At 26.2% G+C, this 19,525-nt stretch overlaps 1 protein-coding gene across 3 annotated transcripts in view; it reads right to left on the bottom strand.

Annotated features, from left to right (window-relative positions):
* The window catches only part of LOC127281570 (hemicentin-1), a 384,522-nt gene that overhangs the window by 11,667 nt on the left and 353,330 nt on the right, over window positions 1–19,525 (bottom strand). The gene's annotated exons all lie outside the window — the stretch shown is intronic.

Here is a 19,525-nt window from a genome sequence, read left to right as displayed (position 1 = left end):
CTTCAGTGCTAATAATTGTTTTTAGTACAAATAATAATTGATTTTAGTATAGTAAATAATAATTTTGAAATTGTCAACTTTTTTCTACCACTATATATATGATTGTTAAAATTAAAGTGAAAAAATGTGTATCATTTTTTTTTTTTCGTTTTGCTCCAGTGATTGTGATATGAAACGACAGGAGAAATTTATTTTTGAACGCGTGGCTATTTCTCTGAAGAAGACCTTTCTGTCCAAGACAGAATCCAGTGTGACTTGAATGTACAGCGAGTGTACTCGGTGAGAGAAATTTATAGTGGTCCATTGGAAGATCGATTTCCTTCGTCGCTAAGAACATGAAAGTATATATATATATATATATATATAGGGAAAGGGGCAAGGTGGAGAGGATGCTCGATCCGCAAAAGAAGACAGAAGGACGACGCGAAACGGTGCTTTCCAAAGAAATTGCAGCGTTTCTCTCGCGCGCGAAGAGCATTTTCATTTGTTCCTTCACACACTGGTCGTTCTCTTCCAAAGAGACACACGTAACACAAATAGGGTGAAAAAAGTTCTCTGAAGACCCATACAAAACGGATTTTCTCTTCTTTTTTTTTTGTTTCAGATTTTCTGCCATTCTGTGCGGAATAATCGTTATGCCATCTTCACCATACAATTATAGTTTCCGATTTCTTAATACCCTACAAAGTGACAGTTAAAAATTTTTTTTTCAAATTTTCTTTTTGTTTTTCTTCTTTTTTTCAAGTTCAAGTATTCTCGCCAACAGTTCCCGGGATAAAATGAATAGTATTCGAATAAGTATACGCAGTAATCGGAATATTCGAAATAGTATTCCAAACATTATTGAAAGTATATAGAGTATACCAAATGGTATTCAGTTGCTTTCTAGCATTTGCCAGAAACGAAGGGGAACATACAGTCGGTAGTTAGTGAGTTAAAGTGAAGAATTTATTGAGAATTTATTTATTAATTATTATTTTAATGTAATATTTAAAGTTTTTTATTAAACGAAATAATTTGAAGTGTAAGATAATTCTTTAACTAAAAAAATCCTGCACTAAGTGACACAATTCATTAATGACAAATTACCCATCGAATGGTATGAAATCATATGCTGAATAAATTATAAGCAAATCAAGTAAGTTTATCATATATTTTTTATTTTCTTAAACAGAAATTTATATTTTATTTAATATTATAATATAATATTAATATTATAAATGTTAACCTTGTATTCACTGCCAATTGTAATAGTTTATTTAATAAATTATTGTATAAAATATTATAACAAAAAAATTTTTTATAAAAAATAATTTAATAACATTAAAATATTTAAATATATCATTGATTAGAATGCAACTTAAAGTTGACATTTTTTTTCAGGTATACGGAATTATGAGTTTTATAAAGGATATACCATATTACTTATCGCTTCAAATATTTAATACTTTATGTTACTTTTCTCAAAGTATTCCACAGTCTACCTTTTGGCACGGAGGAATACTTATATTCGAATACTATGTGACTCAAGTTTACTTTTGGAATACCTACATTTTTCATCCCGGGTTAGGGGGAACAAAAAATGTTTTGCTTTATATCGAGTCTAAAATGAAATAAAGCTGCTGCTTTTTAAGCACAAATTTTTTTTTATGATCCACAAAAACAAAAGTGACAACTCTCTATATTTGAAAAACGCGAAAGCAATGCGCTCACGAGAGAGATTATTAGTTTCTTAAAAATTGGCAACTCAATGTGTCGACGATGCATAATAATAATGTATGCACTCTTGCTATATATGCTAGAATTTTATTCCACAATCGAAGAATATTTAAAATTGCTCAACAAAAATGAATTTGCTGATATTTTTAGAGAGAAAAAATGAGCACACAAATGAATTTAACATTAGATAGAGAAAAGTGCTTTTTTGATAAATAAATAAATTAAAATATCAACTTATATACTATGTAGAGAAGAAAAATTCATTTTTTGCTCTATATAGATCTATACATGTGTCATAAATAATGTAAAATTACAATGAGAATTCATTTAAATTCTTTATAGAATATTTCTATTAAAAAATTTGATCAAAACGAAGAGAAGATAAAAGTGCAATTTCATTATATATATACCTATAATAAAATTACTTTTAATTGACATTTAAAAAATTAATTAAAAATTATTATATGTATGATTAATAATATATAAAGAAAACGGTGATGATAATTAAGTTTTTAAAATGATTTTTGATATAAAAAGAAGTGAATAGAAAAAAAAGCGAAAAATTGCCTTATGCTCAACGGATTAAGAAATGGCTAACAATAGCTTCATTGTTTGCCACTATGTATTCTCGCCTCAAGGGGCAAAATCCATAATTGAGGGATGATGAAACAACACAGTCTTGTATATATATATATATTCTCTGACGACAACAAGAAGCTGAAAGTTGAATTAATTTTGATATACACGAAATTCCCCCCCCCCAAAAAAAAATAAACACTCTGTTAGGAAATAAAATAGCAATAAATAAATTAAATTTACTGGATAAATTATTTTTTTTTCTATTTAATTAAATAAATAAATTTATTTATTCAATTAATTAGGTAAATTTATTTAATTTTATGACAGCTTTTAATCAGTTTAACTTCTTGTTAAACAAATAATTAATTTATAACTATATAATTAATAGAATTTGTTAATAATTGATTGCAATACGCAATATTGATTGCGGTTATATGCATTCTCTTGTCAAAATTATTATTAGTAAATTAATTCCATGGCCTTCGCTACCAGATATATTGTATATATATACATAGTATATACGCAACAAGAGAGTCGTAATTTATAATAAAAGGAAAGGCAGACATGTTCGGATTTTTAATCTTATACGTTCGACGCATGAAGGTTGAAAATTGAAAGAAACTTTCAAGGTTCGTAATTCGATAGAAAGTACAATTTACGACCGTTATATTCAAATTCAATCAGAAGAGTAAACTTTATTTCCTGAATATGTAAGAAAAAAAAAAAAATTTCAATAGATATTGGATGATGAAATCAATATATATATAATTTTATTTTCAATTAGAATAAAATTATTACAATTGATGCTATTATCCATATTGTCGATATATTGATTGCAAAACAGTAACAATTGTTATAATATATCAATTATTATTGTACTGTTGTTTATTATATTTATTTATTGATATATGGTGTTATTTTAATTTCAATGATTTAAGGCATGTTGAAAAGATTTATTTTTATTTATGGTATCTCCGTAAAATTAACTATTTTCAATTAAATTCTGAGAATAAAAAAAATTTGTTGCTTTATATCGAGTCTAAAAAGAAAATTTACGTAAAGTGGGCTACCAGAAAAAAAATATTGTCTAAAAAGAAAATTTGTATAAAGTGTTTTGTCCTAGAGGAAAAAAAGTTTTGTTTTATATCGAGTCTAAAAAATATATAATTACGTTGCCAAAACAAAATTTTTTTTTTTTTTGGCTTTATTTCGAGTCTTAAAAAATATTTATATAAAGTGTAGTCCCAGAGAAAAAAATTTGTTTTGTTTTTTATCGAGTCTAAAAAAAATTATGCAAAGTGCGGTCCCACAGCAAAATTTGTTTTGCTTTATATCGAGTCTAAAATGAAAAAATATGTAAAGTGCACTCTTAAAGCGAAATATAGTAGTCTAAAAAGAAAATTTATAAACATTGCGCTCCCAGAGGAAAAATTGTTTTGTTTTATATCGAGTCTAAAAAGAAAAAAATTTCAATAATTTGCGTTCCCAGAGCAAAATTGTTTTGCTTTATATCGAGTCTAAAATAAAAATATGCGTTTCAACAAAAAATTGTATTACATTCAAATTAATTTCAGTATTAATCATTATATAATTATTAGTTAATAAATTAATAAAATTATCTTTCGTCAGTTTTCAATAATAATTAATTAATTAAATTGTCATGTACAACGTTTTAATAATAATTATCACAGTTATGCACTTGTTGTTAATTTGCGTGAATCAATGCATATACCAGTGTTGGCGGCACCTGTGTTAAAATGATTTTCGTTTTCGGAAACGTTGAAAACTTGAGTTTCATGTCGTTAAAGTAATTGTTATGGGGATGTACAATGGTCTAGTAAAATTTGCACGTTTTCAGTTTATCAGGAGGTCAGATCCGTGACTGGATTAAACGCCTAGTTATTTTGGTTGAAAGCAGACTTGCATTACGTTACGGTTACGGTAAAGGAATTCGCGTACGTGAGCTGAAACGGATCGTTATCGTCACTATACATATATATATAAGTACTATATAGTCGTCTAACTTGCGGTTGTAATACTGAGGTGAAAGTTGACATTGAAAAGATGCCACGGTCATGTAAAAGTAACCAACCATCATTTTCCTCTTTTATTTTATATATATATATATATACATCAATACACTAAACTAATGGATGTAATAAACAAGGGAGTTTAATGCCCGAAGGGTATCATAATTTAACGCAGTATCCACAATCCTTTTGGAACGCACGACTATACTTTATATGTGATATATATCCTTTCCTGTCGTTTTGAGTGATGAATGTTTATCTTTCATTTTTCAACGAAATTTCTTTATAAGATTTTTAATGGGACAATTTAATTTGAGAAATTTATAAGATGGGGTAAATTGGAATATATATAGTACGGGGTAAATGAGAACAGTAAATAATTTATTTTCTCTTATTAATTTTAAAAATATTAATATAAAACTAGTTTCGATTTTTATAGTTGTTTTCACTTTTACTCTGATTTTATAATTTACAATTAAAAATTTTACAAATAATTATATTTTAGTGAAACACAATTGAAAAACAATAAAATGAAATAATGATTATTTTAAAAGTGAATAAAGTTTAAATTTCAAAAAAAATTACCAATAAATGAAATATATAGGTCTAATTTTAAAAACAAATGTTGAATTACGGTTTTGCATAATAGAAAACAGGTATATATAATATTGGAAATACGTATTGCATGATTACTAATATTAATGACGAAATCTGCGATTTATCGAGATTTATTGAAATATCACTGAAAATGGAATAATACCATATATTTACAAAATTGCAAAAAGAGAACCATTTTGCATTGACAATTTAAAATATTGTTTGCTTTTTTTTTTATTTTCACGCCTATATAATTATAATGAATTACAAATTCTAGTAGACACGGAGTAAAATTACATTCTCTATGGGGCAAAAGGGAATAATTGAAAAAAATTTCTATAAACTATAATGTAGAATTAATTTTGTTCGTATTTTTACATTTATAGGATGACACGGGGTAAAGTTGCACTCCGTATGGGGCAAAAGGGAAAAATGAAAAAATTTTCAAATTACACAATTTTGTTACTAATTTTATTGTTATACAACAAAAATAGATGAAATGTGGTAAATTGGAACAAAATGGGGCAAAAGGGGACAATTTTTAAATTTTTATTACATCTATTGAAAAAATAATTATTATTATTATTGTTTTTTATTATTATTATTATTATTATTATTATTGTCGTATTATAGCTAATATGTATTATCGAACAATCACATTTTTTTTTTCGTAAATAATACAACAAAGCCAAATTTCCGCTTGGTGCTAATGAATAAATTACGATTAATTCATCAAATCAGCGTTTATGGTTATTTCAGTAGCATTATAGAGGTTTTTTTTTTTTTTTTTATCATCGTTATAGAATGATGGAGTGTAAGAGAAAGAGATAGAGAGTGGGGATCGTAATTCCGTAATTTTCTATTGTATTCTTCAGTGGCTGCGAGATTAGCGCATACGCTGTTAAGCGTATTAAAACGTTGCTTCACCGACGAGAGCCCTGGGAAGAGCGGAAATGGGAGCGAGCGCATATTTTAATTATATGTACAATAATCCCTAAAAGATTATTCCACACTCACGCCATATATTGTACACACTCTAGACATATTAGGATACATTCATATATATATATATATATATATATTTTTTTTGTGGCACAAAATTCTCCATTATTTTCACTGGACAAATTTTTATCTCCAACCAATTTTTTTTCGGTTCAATATATATATATATATTTTTTTTTTTTCTATACAGTATATGAAAATTTTTATATTCAAAATTCTATGTATTATTGTCGTGAAGATAGAAAGAAATTTTTAAAAAAGAAAAATTTCGAACAATTTGAATTTTTTTTCTATGACAAAAGAGATCGACCTTTTACGTACGCATGGAAAAAAAAAATTTTCTTTTTTAATGCTTGGAAATTTTTTTTTCTTCCAATATACCAATATATTTTTGCGTATAGTGCTCGCGAGAGAAAAATCACATATTGCACTACTGACATGCGAGGCGAAAAAAAAACATGTATTTTTGGTATTTTAATTAAAAAAAAAATTGTTACGCTTTTTTATTTTTAAAAATAGAGATTTTTTTCAATCGTTAGTTGATTAATTTTTTTTTTTTGTTCGTTATACATATACGGAGTAGTCATTTGTTGTTGTTTTTTTTTTAATTTTTTTTTTTATGAGGAGTCGAATTTTTCTTGTAAAGTTGCCAAGACATGATTATAAATGTGAATAAAGTTCGACGACCGTACAATTTTAGCTGTTTCATTTCCGCCCGTTAGAACTTGGCTGCAATAGATGTCGCCAGTTGTTATATACGAATTGGAAAATAGCTTTTGTATTGCTGCTACTGCTGCTGCTTCTGATACAAGTTTGCATTGGTACAAGGGTAATAATTCTTAACTTAACACCCTCTCTCTCTTTCTCTTTCTCTTCAACTATACTACTGTGTTTCTTTTCGGATCACGTAACTGTATTTTTTATCGATCATCCCAACTATTATATACACTGAGATTTACAATTCGTTCACGCCTTTCTCATATTTTTCATAACCTCGCTGTATAACTATTACTTCAAGATGTATCTATATTGTGTTGAGCTCTATTCAACTTTTGTATATGAAATATGTATATATCAATAAAAATACTATGAATTATAGCTGTTGTCTTGAAATTTCTGAAAATTGTTTTTCCTTTTCAAATTTTGCATTCAATATATTTTGCTTCTTTTCAAATTTTTCTCGTTTGTATTTTCTTTCAATGTTTTCAAAATTGGCATAGCATCATAAACATAACCTCAAACTTTTTTTTTTGCTTTTTTTTTCTTCTATAGGTCCCTCAAAACTTTCAAGAAAGGCATCTAAGAAGCAACAACAAATTATAGGTTATGTTTATGATTAAAAATCTAAAAAAAAATATAAATATAAAGTGCAGTCCGAGAGAAAAATTTGTTTTGCTTTATATCAAGTCTAAAAAGAAAAATATATAAAGTGCGTTCTCAGAGCAAAATATGTTTTGTTTTATATCGAGTCTAAAAAAAGAAATATAAAGTGCGATCCTATAGCAAAAATTGTTTTCCTTTATATCGAGTCTAAAAAGAAAAATATATATAATTGCGTTTGCTAATTCTTTAAGCTGAAAATAATTTATTTCATACAAATGATCCGTTACTTGACGATTATCAAATAAATATTTATTTACATTAAAATATAATTACTATTTAATTCTAATATTTGTTAAAGTACAGAAATTATTGGTTCAAATAAAATTTATTTAGTTCAAAGAAAAATTATTTTGGTTTGAATATTTGAATTAAATAAATTTTTTGTTCACTGTAGTAATGAGCTGCAAATATAAAACAAGTAAAATTTTTAAAATTCTTTTAACTCTTTCAATTTTTATTAATTATAAAATAAAGTATAATTTATGGTTATGATAATTGTTGTGGAAAAAGTATAATTCGTTATTATATATTTTCAAAGAAAAATAAAATTTCTTGAAACTAACAATAATATTAAAAAAAAAATTACGACTTCCTTTAACTTTATACAATTTGTATAGTCAAGATCGTCAATGTAGAAGAAACCTTCTTTATATTTAAAAAAAAAGAAAAGAAAAATGAAGAAGCTAAGAATACATGAGAGCAAGTTGAGATAAAAATGGCATTCAAATGAAATTCACGGAAAAACGAAATGCAATCCACAATGGTGAACATTTTTAATTATCCCGTGTTCTTAGAACTTGTGTCTGGCGTGGCACATCATTAATTTGAAATTCATTATTTCCTCCGGGCATTATACATATATATATACCTCTATTTTCTTTATATATATATATATATATATACAATCTTCTTAACATAATTAAATAATTATTATTATTCGCTACTTTCAATGTTTATTTATTTAAGAGCTATGGAATGATAAATTTAAAAATTTAATAATAATAATAATAATAACAATTGTTACCTTTTGAAACAATAATAATTTGAAATGAATTATTAATTAACTTAACTCCAAAATTCTCTCTTTGGTATATTATATATATATATGTAAACAATAATATATATATATATATATGGATGTAAGATGATTATGGAAAAGTGAATTACATTAACTTTTTTTATGTTGTAATTGCTGTTGATAGTGTATAATTTCTACCGTAACGAACTTTATTAGATACTCATATTCCACTTAAAGGCAACTTTGAGTAAAATGTGAATAACCGTTGTTGGATAAAACTGTAATATTCCTCTTGTGCAATCTATGAATAATGAGGCAATAACCATTTTATTTTCTCATAACAGTAAAGAACTTCCATGAAAACAGCTTGCAACATTTATGTCCTAACGTTTTACCGAAAGTGTTTTTGGTTTAAGCTTGAAATATAAAGAAAAAGAAAATCTTCAAAAGTCTAATATATATATATACATATATATATTACAAAATACACGCACGTATACTCGCGGAGAGAAAAAAATTTATTGTACTAAATTTAAATATTATTTTTATGTTACAAATAAATTTTTTATTTGATTTGAATAAATTTTTGATTTGGTTCAAATAAATTTTAAATTGGTTCCAAAATCCCAAATAAATTTTGATTTGGTTCAGTTAAATTTTGATTTCCCGCGTGAAAATGGCAACTGTGGGAGTAGTATGGGTTAAAACTTTTTGAGATTTTATCCATAGTTGGACCACTATGGGGCAAGTATGGGTTTTGTCCAAAACCCATAGTCAAACTTTGGCCATTTACAAGTCCAACACTTGATAATATTTCGCCGCGAGTTGGGCCATACTATGGGGATTCTTAAAATCACTTGATTTAATTTTAGGATCATATTTTTTTGAATTTGAACCATTTTTTAACCAATTATTACACAAAAAATGTATAAAAAGTATATATTTTTATTATGAATATTATTAAAATAGTTTCAAGAACTTTTGTTAATATTTCAATAGTATAATTTTATTTATAATTTTATGGTATATTTTTATTATATATTATAAATTATTCGTATTTCAATATATCTTATTTTCAATTTTCAATTTTTTTTTCAAGCAATATGCTAAATAATTACTTTTAAATGATTCTTTTCGAATAAATTTAAATTTTGATTTCCTTTTTTTAAGGTTATTTTAGCATAGGCTAAATATTGATTTGTTTTATTACACCGTCCGAAAAAATTCAACTTTTTTTTTCACATACGAAAAAATCAATGATTTTCAGAAACTAGAACCAAAAAAAAGATACCCGTGTCTGGGCGTTTTGCTAGATCAGGTCATTTTTTGCTTTTAGGGGTAAAAACAACCCTTAAATGAAAGGTGATAGGAAATCTTGTACAAATTAATAATTTTTTATGAAACCTGGTATCTCGGGGTTTTCCGGGTCGCTGATTACGAATCTGATGTCAGATTTTCAAAATTCAAAATGGCGGATCCAATATGGCGGTCGAAATTTATAAATATTAATTATTTTTTGTAAAACCTGGTATCAAGGGGTTTTTGGGGTCTCTGAGTACGAATCTGAAGTCAGATTTTTAAAATTCAAAATGTCAGATTCAATATGGCGTTTGAAATTTATAAAAGTTCGTCGAATTCACTTGAAACTTGTTACTTGAAGATTTTTGGGGTTGCTGATTACAAATTTGATGTCGGGTTTTCAAAATTCAAAATGGCGAATCCAATATGGTGGTCGAATCTTTAAATCGTAAAAATAAGCGTCTAAAATTTACACAAACGTAATACAAGAGTTGTTATGAAATGTTTCTATTAATTTTATTTTATTGCATTATATTTGTTTAATAAATTTTGATTATAACCTTTTGAATTTATTAATTCTAATAGAAACTTAGAGAGCGTTCACAAATTACGTAACGTTTTTTTTTAAATTTTGACCCCCCCCCCCTCCCTATGTAACACGTTATTGCATACATTAGCGCCATTTCTTCTGCTGTCCGTAACAAAGTGCTTGACTCTCCCCTCCCCCAAAAAATGTTACGTAATTTTTGAACGCTCCCTTAGTTAATAAATATACAAATTTTCAGATTAAAAATCACTTAAAATAAAAATTTTAAAATGTTGGCTTGCAAATTTTAACAAAAAATTGATCGAACATTTAAATTTTCAAAATTATTTTTCAGATTTGTGATCTTCACCTTTATTAGATTTGGCGTTTTTATTATTCTTATCTGACATCACTTTCGTACTTAGAGACGCCGAAAGCCCTTAGATACCAAGTTTTACAAAAAATTAACAATTTTTATAAATTTTGACCGCCGTATTGAATCTGCCATTTTGAATTTTAAAAATCTGACTTCAGATTCGTACTCAGCGACCCCAAAAATCCCTAGATACCAAGTTTTACAAAAAATAATTAATATTTATAAATTTCGACCGCCATATTGGATCCGCCATTTTGAATTTTGAAAATCTGACATCAGATTCGTAATCAGCGACCCGGAAAACTCCGAGATACCAGGTTTCATAAAAAATTATTAATTTGTACAAGATTTCCTACACAGAAAAAAGCTGGTGTTATTTTTGTTGCGGGTAATTTTCTCCAATGCTAAAACCTATAAGATTTAACCCGAGCTTTAGGGTAAAATTTGTTGCGTGTTATTTTAACACTAATTCTGGTGTTAAAATAACACTTTGTTTTTCCTGTGTATCACCTTTCATTTAAGGGTTGTTTTTACTCCTAAAAGCAAAAAATGACATGATCAAGCAAAACGGCCAGACACGGGTATCTTTTTTTTGGTCCTAGTTTCTGAAAATCATTGTTTCTTTCGTGTGTGAAAAATCGTGTCGGACGGTGTTACATACGACTGATTCTGTTAAAAAAATAAATGATTTAATAGTCTATTTATCAAGAATAAAAAATTATTTAAAACAATTCTAAAAATTTTAATTTTTTTAAAGTTTTCAAATATTTGAAAATTTATCATTTCACAAAACAAAAAATTTTATTTTAAATGAAGTATTTATTTATTAAAAAGAGAATTTGATAAAATAAAAATTTATTTAACAAAAAGACAAGTTAATTATAACGAGGAAATTTTTATACATATAATAACCTCAGAAATATATATTTTTTCAATGATAAAAATTAAAATTTGAAAAGTTTTTGAAATCACATTTTCATTTTGAAAAAACTAAAAATTTCCATTTTTTATATGAAAAAAAATACAATTTTTATAAAGTTTTTGTGTAACAATTCGTTTAAAAAATGTTTAAAATTAAAAAGATCTAATCTTAAAATTAAATCAAGTGATTTTAAGAAACCCCATACTTGACCCATAGTATGGCCCAACTCGCGGCGAAATATTATCAAAAGTGTTGGACTTGTAAATGGCCAAAGTTTGACTATGGGATTTGGACAAAACCCATACTTGCCCCATAGTGGCCCAACTATGGATAAAATCTTAAAAAATTTTAACCCATACTACTCCCACAGTTGCCATTTTCACGCGGGTTGGTTCAAAAAAATTTTAAATTGGTTCAAAATAATTAAGTAATAACAAAATTTTGAATGTGTTATTTTTCTAATCACTTTACATAGATGCAATGAATGTATTGTCATGACGCAATTAGAGGCCAAGTTACATAAATCTGAAAATTGCTTGACTAAATACGGACATCTGAGTATGATATAGCCAGTATAATTTCCGCGGTACGTCTAATAACGTTCTCTTTGTGAAGTGTCCCACAATATGGTGAATATAATGCAGACAGAGAGACGTGTACACGTATGCATATATATATATCAACGGTTTCAAAATTCCACCATATATATCTACACATATATATATATATACCAACCACTCTATAGGTATATTATAATAGTCTCTGTCCTACATTTCACATATTTTATCATTTCATTTATTTTTTAATACTAATTAACATTTTTGATAATTAAATTCATTTTAAATATACTCGGAGAAAAAAAATCAATTTTACCTCGCTCAGAGCTAAATAAATATTATATATTTGAATTAAAATAATATTTATAATACTGTGAAACTTTACTCAGATGATTAAAACTGTCATCAAATATATATATATTAAATATTATACCGAGTGATAAATTCATCATTACATTTTTTTTTGTTCTAAATAAATATTCAATTCAAAAATTTTTTATTTATGCTGAACAAAATTTCTAATTGATTAAAATAGAAAATTTAATTTATAGGTACATAGTTAAATAGTTATATTTAGCTCCGAGAGACACAACTTTCTTTTTTTTTTCATTAAAAAAAAAAAAATCACTTTCTATAACTGAAAATTATTTCAAATCAACGATCAATATAGTCATCAATATATGTAAAATTGAAAAAAAAACTAATTTATAATTTAATTCTATTTTCTCTTTGATTGCAAATATTAATCAAAATGATTAAAAGTCATTACATTGATTTATGCTTCAAAACCTGAAAATCCATTAAATTTTGAACTAGATATATATATGTGAAAACTATATATGTTGACGGTAATATTATTCTATCACTCTATCAAATCAAAATCACTTTAGAAATGTTATATATATACGAACACAAAAGTTAATTAAAACCATCGTCTCTTTATTTCCAAGAATTTTGTATTTTTTTAATTGAAAAATAAAAATTAATTTTTTTTTGAAAATTTTCTATTTGCATGTGAAAAAAGTGGCTGTTTCAAATACAGAAATTATTGAACAATAATAATTATTAAAAAAAAGAATAATAATAATAAAAATAATAATAATCACAACAATAATTTAAAATTCAAGAATTAAAATCAAAAAACAGAAATGAATTACTTTTTTATGCTTATTTAATTTTAAACATAAATTTAAATAAATTTCACCTTTTACTTATGAATAATTTTAAATACATTTTAAGCTTTTTTTTATATATATTAAAATCATTTTTCAGATCTTATAAATACTTTTTTTCTATAATTTCTAAAGTCGAGAATGAAAATCTGAAATAAAAAATGGAAATGAATTTCGAGAATATTATATTTAAAAAAATAAAAAAGAGAAAAGTGAAAACAAGCGGAAGACTTGAAAATAAAAATAAATCCGTTCATATATATCCCTGACAATATTATCAGATTTCACTGAATTCGCGTTCAGCATTCAAACGGATACTTATCGAGAGGTATACCTATTCAATTTTAATTGCACGACAATTAAAATATAGAAGTGACATTTACTATAGATATTGCAAACGACAGGTTAGTCAGAAATTCCAGTCTCGGATTAACAATTGCAGTTAAAGGGGCAATATAATTTGAAGCCTTCGATCGAACATGATATATATGCGGTATATATTTTTTCCTGTGTACTTTCGAATCGTGCAAATTTTTTTTTTAAATATTAAAAATTTATCCATTTTTTGAAAAAAAGAATATTTTTTTTTAATGCGTTTTTTTTTCTACATATTAGCAGAAAAAAAAATTATTCGGTTAAATACTGGGCTATTTTTTTAAGTGATTATTTTGACAAAAAAAATGAAAAAGATTGAGAATTTTTTATTCTTAATTGATTTAATTATAAATTATTATTCTACAATAAGTGCAAAGTATATATTTTAAATTTCAGTTTTTTTTTGGCGCGTATTTTTTACATATTATCAGCAAAAAAGATTATTCGGTTGAATACTGTGCTATATATATTGACTTCAAGTATAATCTATTATTCAATGCGTTATCAACGCACTTAAATAAATTTAACGCACTCCCTGACTAAAATATTTCCTTTCCAAAATATATATATATATACATATATCTATATAAATTCATCAATACAATATACATTTACACGGTTTACAGTTTTCGTTTACGAACTCTGCGAGCCATTTGAATTGTGCGTGTTCGGCAACTTTCACGACCCGGATTTAAACGCGCGAATTAAATTAAATCGCCACACGGTGTTTCATTACATGAGGAAATAATGCGGCGCACATTTCGTGCACTTTCTCCACGTTGTCGTTGGATACATATATATATATATATATTTACACATTTATATCGAGAAGTTTTTACTTTTTGCACACGTGTGCAAAACTTATGTCGCACCAATTATACGCGCTCTCGTTTATTGTTCTCCTGCGTGGAATTAGAAAGAGAAATTAAGTAGCCATCATTATCGTAAGCATTTAGCCGTTAAAAAGCATTGTGAAAATGAATTATGAGATAATATGCGCCACTCTTACTCATTTAACCATTTTAACATTATAAATATACGAATCATATAATGCATGTACTTTACAAATATAAATTCGCAATAAAACTTTTCCGCTTTCAATATTAACTGCAATTATAGAATACACAGAAAAAACCTGAATTCAAATTGAGTATAGATTCTATACTCAATTTGATTCGCAACAAAAATGAAACTGGTTGTCTCATTTCGAGTTCTAAGGTAAAAGTATCAAAATGAAACAGGCAAGTTTCATTTTGAGAAAAAGAAAAATCGAAAAATATTGTGAAATAACGAATAATTTTGCACAAAAACATGAAATATAATAATTACAAAGAAGTAAATAACACGCTAGACTTAATATATTTGATTAAAAATTGCTTGTAATCGCGTAATAAAATAATAAAGGAAATATGTTTTTAGGTTAGAAAAATGAAAACATGTGTTTTGACAACAGGAACGGTACTGCCAACTTAAATAATAGCGGTAAATTTAAAAACTTATGAAATTAATTATTATCTACGTAAATAATAATAAATAATTTTTATTTAAAAACTTCTAAATATTCGTACTGGTCAAAATAATCTTTCTGGTGTTGTTGAAATATTAGAAACAATAATTGAAATACAAAATTACTCTGCTTATGATGCCAACTTAGAAATCTGAAATTCCAGCCAATATCATTTTGAATAACATGAAGTTTGTCCCATACTCATTTCGATACCCAAAAGAAAATGAGTTGCAACAAAAATGAGTCCAAGTTTTTTCTGTGTATTTAAACATCATTTGTCATGTTGATTTTTCTTATTAAAAGTTTTTTTTTAATTTTGAAGATATAAAAAATAATTTTTTTTGGTACTTTGAAAAAAAATCTAATTATGCAAAAACCAAAATTTTGCTAAAAATTTTTCCCCTAAATTTTGGGCTCAAATTTTCAAGAATGATAGAAAATAATAATCAAATGTAAAATCGCTGTTCTCTAAAAAAGAAGCCTAATTTTGGGTTAAATTGTTTTTTTGAAAAAATAAATAAATTTATAAAGTCACGTTTTTAAATGAAAATGACAAGAAACTCAGCGACGAGTACACAGAAGTCACGTGAGTGTATCAGTGGTCTGGGAGATAGCGCCAATTCAAACTAGTGACCACTGAGTGAACTAGGAAAAAACCCATTAGTTTATACTATTTACTGCTCTCTTTTTATCATTTTTGCTCATTAAATTATAGTAAATAAGTAGAAGATGTACATGTTAACCTTTTCAATTTTTCCTGAAAATTTTTACTCCCAAATATTTTTGAAACGTCAATAACTTGGTAATATAATTTTTTATTAAAAGTCAAATAAATCAATGAATACGTTTTTCCTCAATTTTTATGTTATTTTCAAACTATCATGATGGGATTATAGAATATATTTAAATACGCATCGATTAATCTATTTTTGACTGTTTTTTAATATCGATATTTATCAAGATATTTTTTTTTACATATTATCAGCAAAAAAGATTATTCGGTTGAATACTGTGCTATATATATATTGACTTCAAGTATAATATATTATTCAATGCGTTATAATTAAGATATTGTTGTTTTAAAAAAGTCAAAAATTTTCGAATAACGCATTTTTAAAATAATTTTAGCTTTTTATTATGGGAACAGACAGACAGACAAATAATCGTCTACTTCTAAAATTGGTATGAATAAAGTAATAATTAGTACTAATTTTATTTTAAAAGAAAATAAACTGAAATTAACTAACTAAAACTAAAATCAAAAGTCAAATTTCAGATATATAGAATCGAATAATTCGAAATAGAAATGTGCTTAGATGTGAAAAAAGTAATCAACACATTTTTTTTCTTTTTTTTTTTTTTTGAAGCACGAGTGATTTGAAAAAATTGGAAGAGTTTCAGCAAACAGAATTTCACCAAAACGAATTTTCTGAATTAACTCAATTCGTTTAGAATAACAAAATTACCACTCTTGAAACACACCACAGTACCCTCTGAATTCGCAAAACAAATCTATATAGGAATCTCTTTCAAAAACTTTTGCTCTTTTCCTTTTTTTTTTTTTTTTTTTTTTTTTTTGAAAAATTATTGACATTTCATCTCTTTTTGTTATATAATAAAATTGCGTGTCATTCAATATCATGTTGATTGCAATATATTTTTCTTTAAATAAATTTTTGCGCTTTTAAATACTAGAAATAGGGAAATAAATATAACGTCGTCGTTCCACATTTGGATTGACATTCGGTTTAAGTTTCAGTTCGATCGGATAAATGCGCTCTCTCTCTCTCTCTCTCTCTCTCTCTCTCTCTCTCTCTCTCTCTCTCTCTGGAATACTGTGAAATCGCGTTTGAATCTCTTCCGGAGAAAGGAGGCGAGCTTTTTGCTATTCCAAATGCGACCTTGCGTGAATTCTAAGTCGTTTCAAATTTTTCACGGTTACTCTATTGCATCTGCGATAAATACATATATATATATATATATATATATATATATATACATACATACATACAACTTCAGTTTACATAAATTCATGCATTTGACGGCATCTAATTTCCCGCCAAAAAAAAGAAAAAAAAATTACTAATCTCATGTATGAAAAATGGTATTTTCCAATTTCTGTCACTGAAAAATTACAATTTCCCTGTCTTATATATGTATATTCACAATGTGAATAATTTACAATGTGAAAACGAATTCGCAATATATTGAAGGTGGAGGAGAAAATATTTTTAAATCGAAACTGAAAACAATTTTCCAAATAAAAAGCAGAAGAAGAATTTAAAAATAAGGAAGAAACATTTCTTTTGAAGAAAAGGAAGAGGTGGAGGAAGAAGAATGTAAAAATAAGAAAGAAACTTGGCACATAGTGCCAATATTAGTATTTTTTACATATTTAGCAGAAAAAAAATGTTATTCGGTTAAATACTGGGCTATTTTTGCAAGTGATTATTTTGACAGAAAAAATGAAAGATATTAAGAATTTTTGACAATTAAAAAAAAATAATATTTATATTGACATTATCGTATATTTTCAATTTAGAACGACAAAATGATTATTCGGTTGAATACTGTGCTATATTATACACCCAGAAAAAAGATTTCTTTTTGATTCAAAGAAATCAATTTCATTGAACAATTTTTCTTTGATTCAAAGAAAATTTATTTGTTTCAAACAAATTATTTTTGATTCAAAAAAAAAATTATCTTAGTTTCAAAGAATTTTTTTTTAATTCAAATAAATGTTTCTTTGACCCTATATCAATGTTAGAATTTTTTTTTTATTTGCACAAATTTTTTTCATTCAAACAAAGTTTTTTTGAATCAATAAAATGTTCTTTGAAACTAAATTAATTTTCTAAATAAAAAGATGAAGAAGAATTTAAAAATAAGGAAGAAACATTTTGTTTCTTACTTTCTTTTGTAGAAAAAGAAGAAGTGGAGGAAGAAGAATGTAAAAATAAGGAAGAAACGTTTTGTTGAAAAAAAATTGTATCCATAAAAGTAGAAATCAGATCAGAGAATTTAAAAATAAAAACAAAATCCGATATAAATTCTTTTAAAAAATAACAGAGAGACTTAAAAAGTTTTAACTGATTTAAAATAGAAGAGAGAGAGAGAGACTTCAAAGAGGTTATTGCACTACACAAGCGAATTGCGAGCTCATGGTAGTTGATTGAGCAATAATAAACGAGCGAGCGTCCAAGATTTTTTTTTTCTTAAATGTTTTGATGAGTGACTTGAAGACAGTAATTATTTGAATTGAGGCCTCGTTTAAATCATGGAGATAGCTCAGACGATTTGATTTTTCCAGCTGTATGAACATTTAAGTAAATACTGTAATGTTACGTAAAATTTATCACCAAGTTAAAATGTGTTGTAATTTCCATATATATATATTTAATTACAAATGCAATTTCTATTTACCAAGAAAGATATTTTAATAGGCGCCATGTAAAATGCCGCTATCTCCTATTTTTTTCCCCACATTATCTCTTATTAGTTTATGAGAAGGATAAATAATTTCTATTAATGTCTTTCCTTTCTGCTCAAATTTTGTTGCACTGAAAATTCTAATTCTGAAAACTGCAATTTTAAATCCCAAAAGTACTTCCAAATTCGGAAAAATTTACTTAAACAGAAAATCTCTTAAAATCCAAATGATTTTGTTCGTCTAGTAAATCAGAAGCAAAAAAATGCAACTGATTTTGATTTACACAATCGAACAAAAACGTTTGTATATTCGGATCTGGTATTTCTTTGAGTGATAAATTCACTACGGATTGTATCATCAACAGACATAATTTTTCTACGTTCATTAATTGTGCAACAGTAGAAGAAATTTTAGAATTCTCTCCAATAATTTCCAACGTTGCGGTATTCTTCAAAATTACCACTAAATTTCAAATAATTTTTGTTTATCAATCTGTAAATTCTTCTAGAAACTTCGAACAACACTATTTCCAATTTTGAGAAGAAAAAATCCTAATACCAGAAAAAACACTAAGAAAAATTTCTGATTTTGAAAAAGAGAAAACAAAAAATAACACCATCAGAAAAAGAAAAATTAAAATAAATCTTCGAGTGTGAAAGGTGTGCAAAAAGAAAATCCGTTTCCTTTTTCAAGAGAATCTAGCAGCTGTCACTTATCCGGATGTATGTAAACCCTCCAAGTACCATCACGAAATAAAAATATCAAATTTTCCGTTGCAACGACGACAGAAGGAGGAGTAAAAAAATCTCCCAACTGTTTTCCAACGACAATGTGATAAAGAATCTTGTATGTGTCAACAACGCCAGTTTTAATTAGCCCTATATGAAGATTTACTCATTAGTGGAGGAAATTTAGTGCCATTTTGCTTATCTTGTTACAAAGCATATTCACTTTTGTATATATATATATATATATACAAACTACATCACACAATACTGTTTGATTGCTACATTCACAACATATACACACA

The sequence above is a fragment of the Leptopilina boulardi genome, unplaced genomic scaffold, assembly GCF_019393585.1.
Source record: "Leptopilina boulardi isolate dan_hultmark-lab unplaced genomic scaffold, ZJU_Lbou_2.1 LbouV2_273, whole genome shotgun sequence".
Taxonomy (NCBI): domain Eukaryota; kingdom Metazoa; phylum Arthropoda; class Insecta; order Hymenoptera; family Figitidae; genus Leptopilina; species Leptopilina boulardi.
This window is presented reverse-complemented; position numbering and strand designations above follow the sequence as displayed.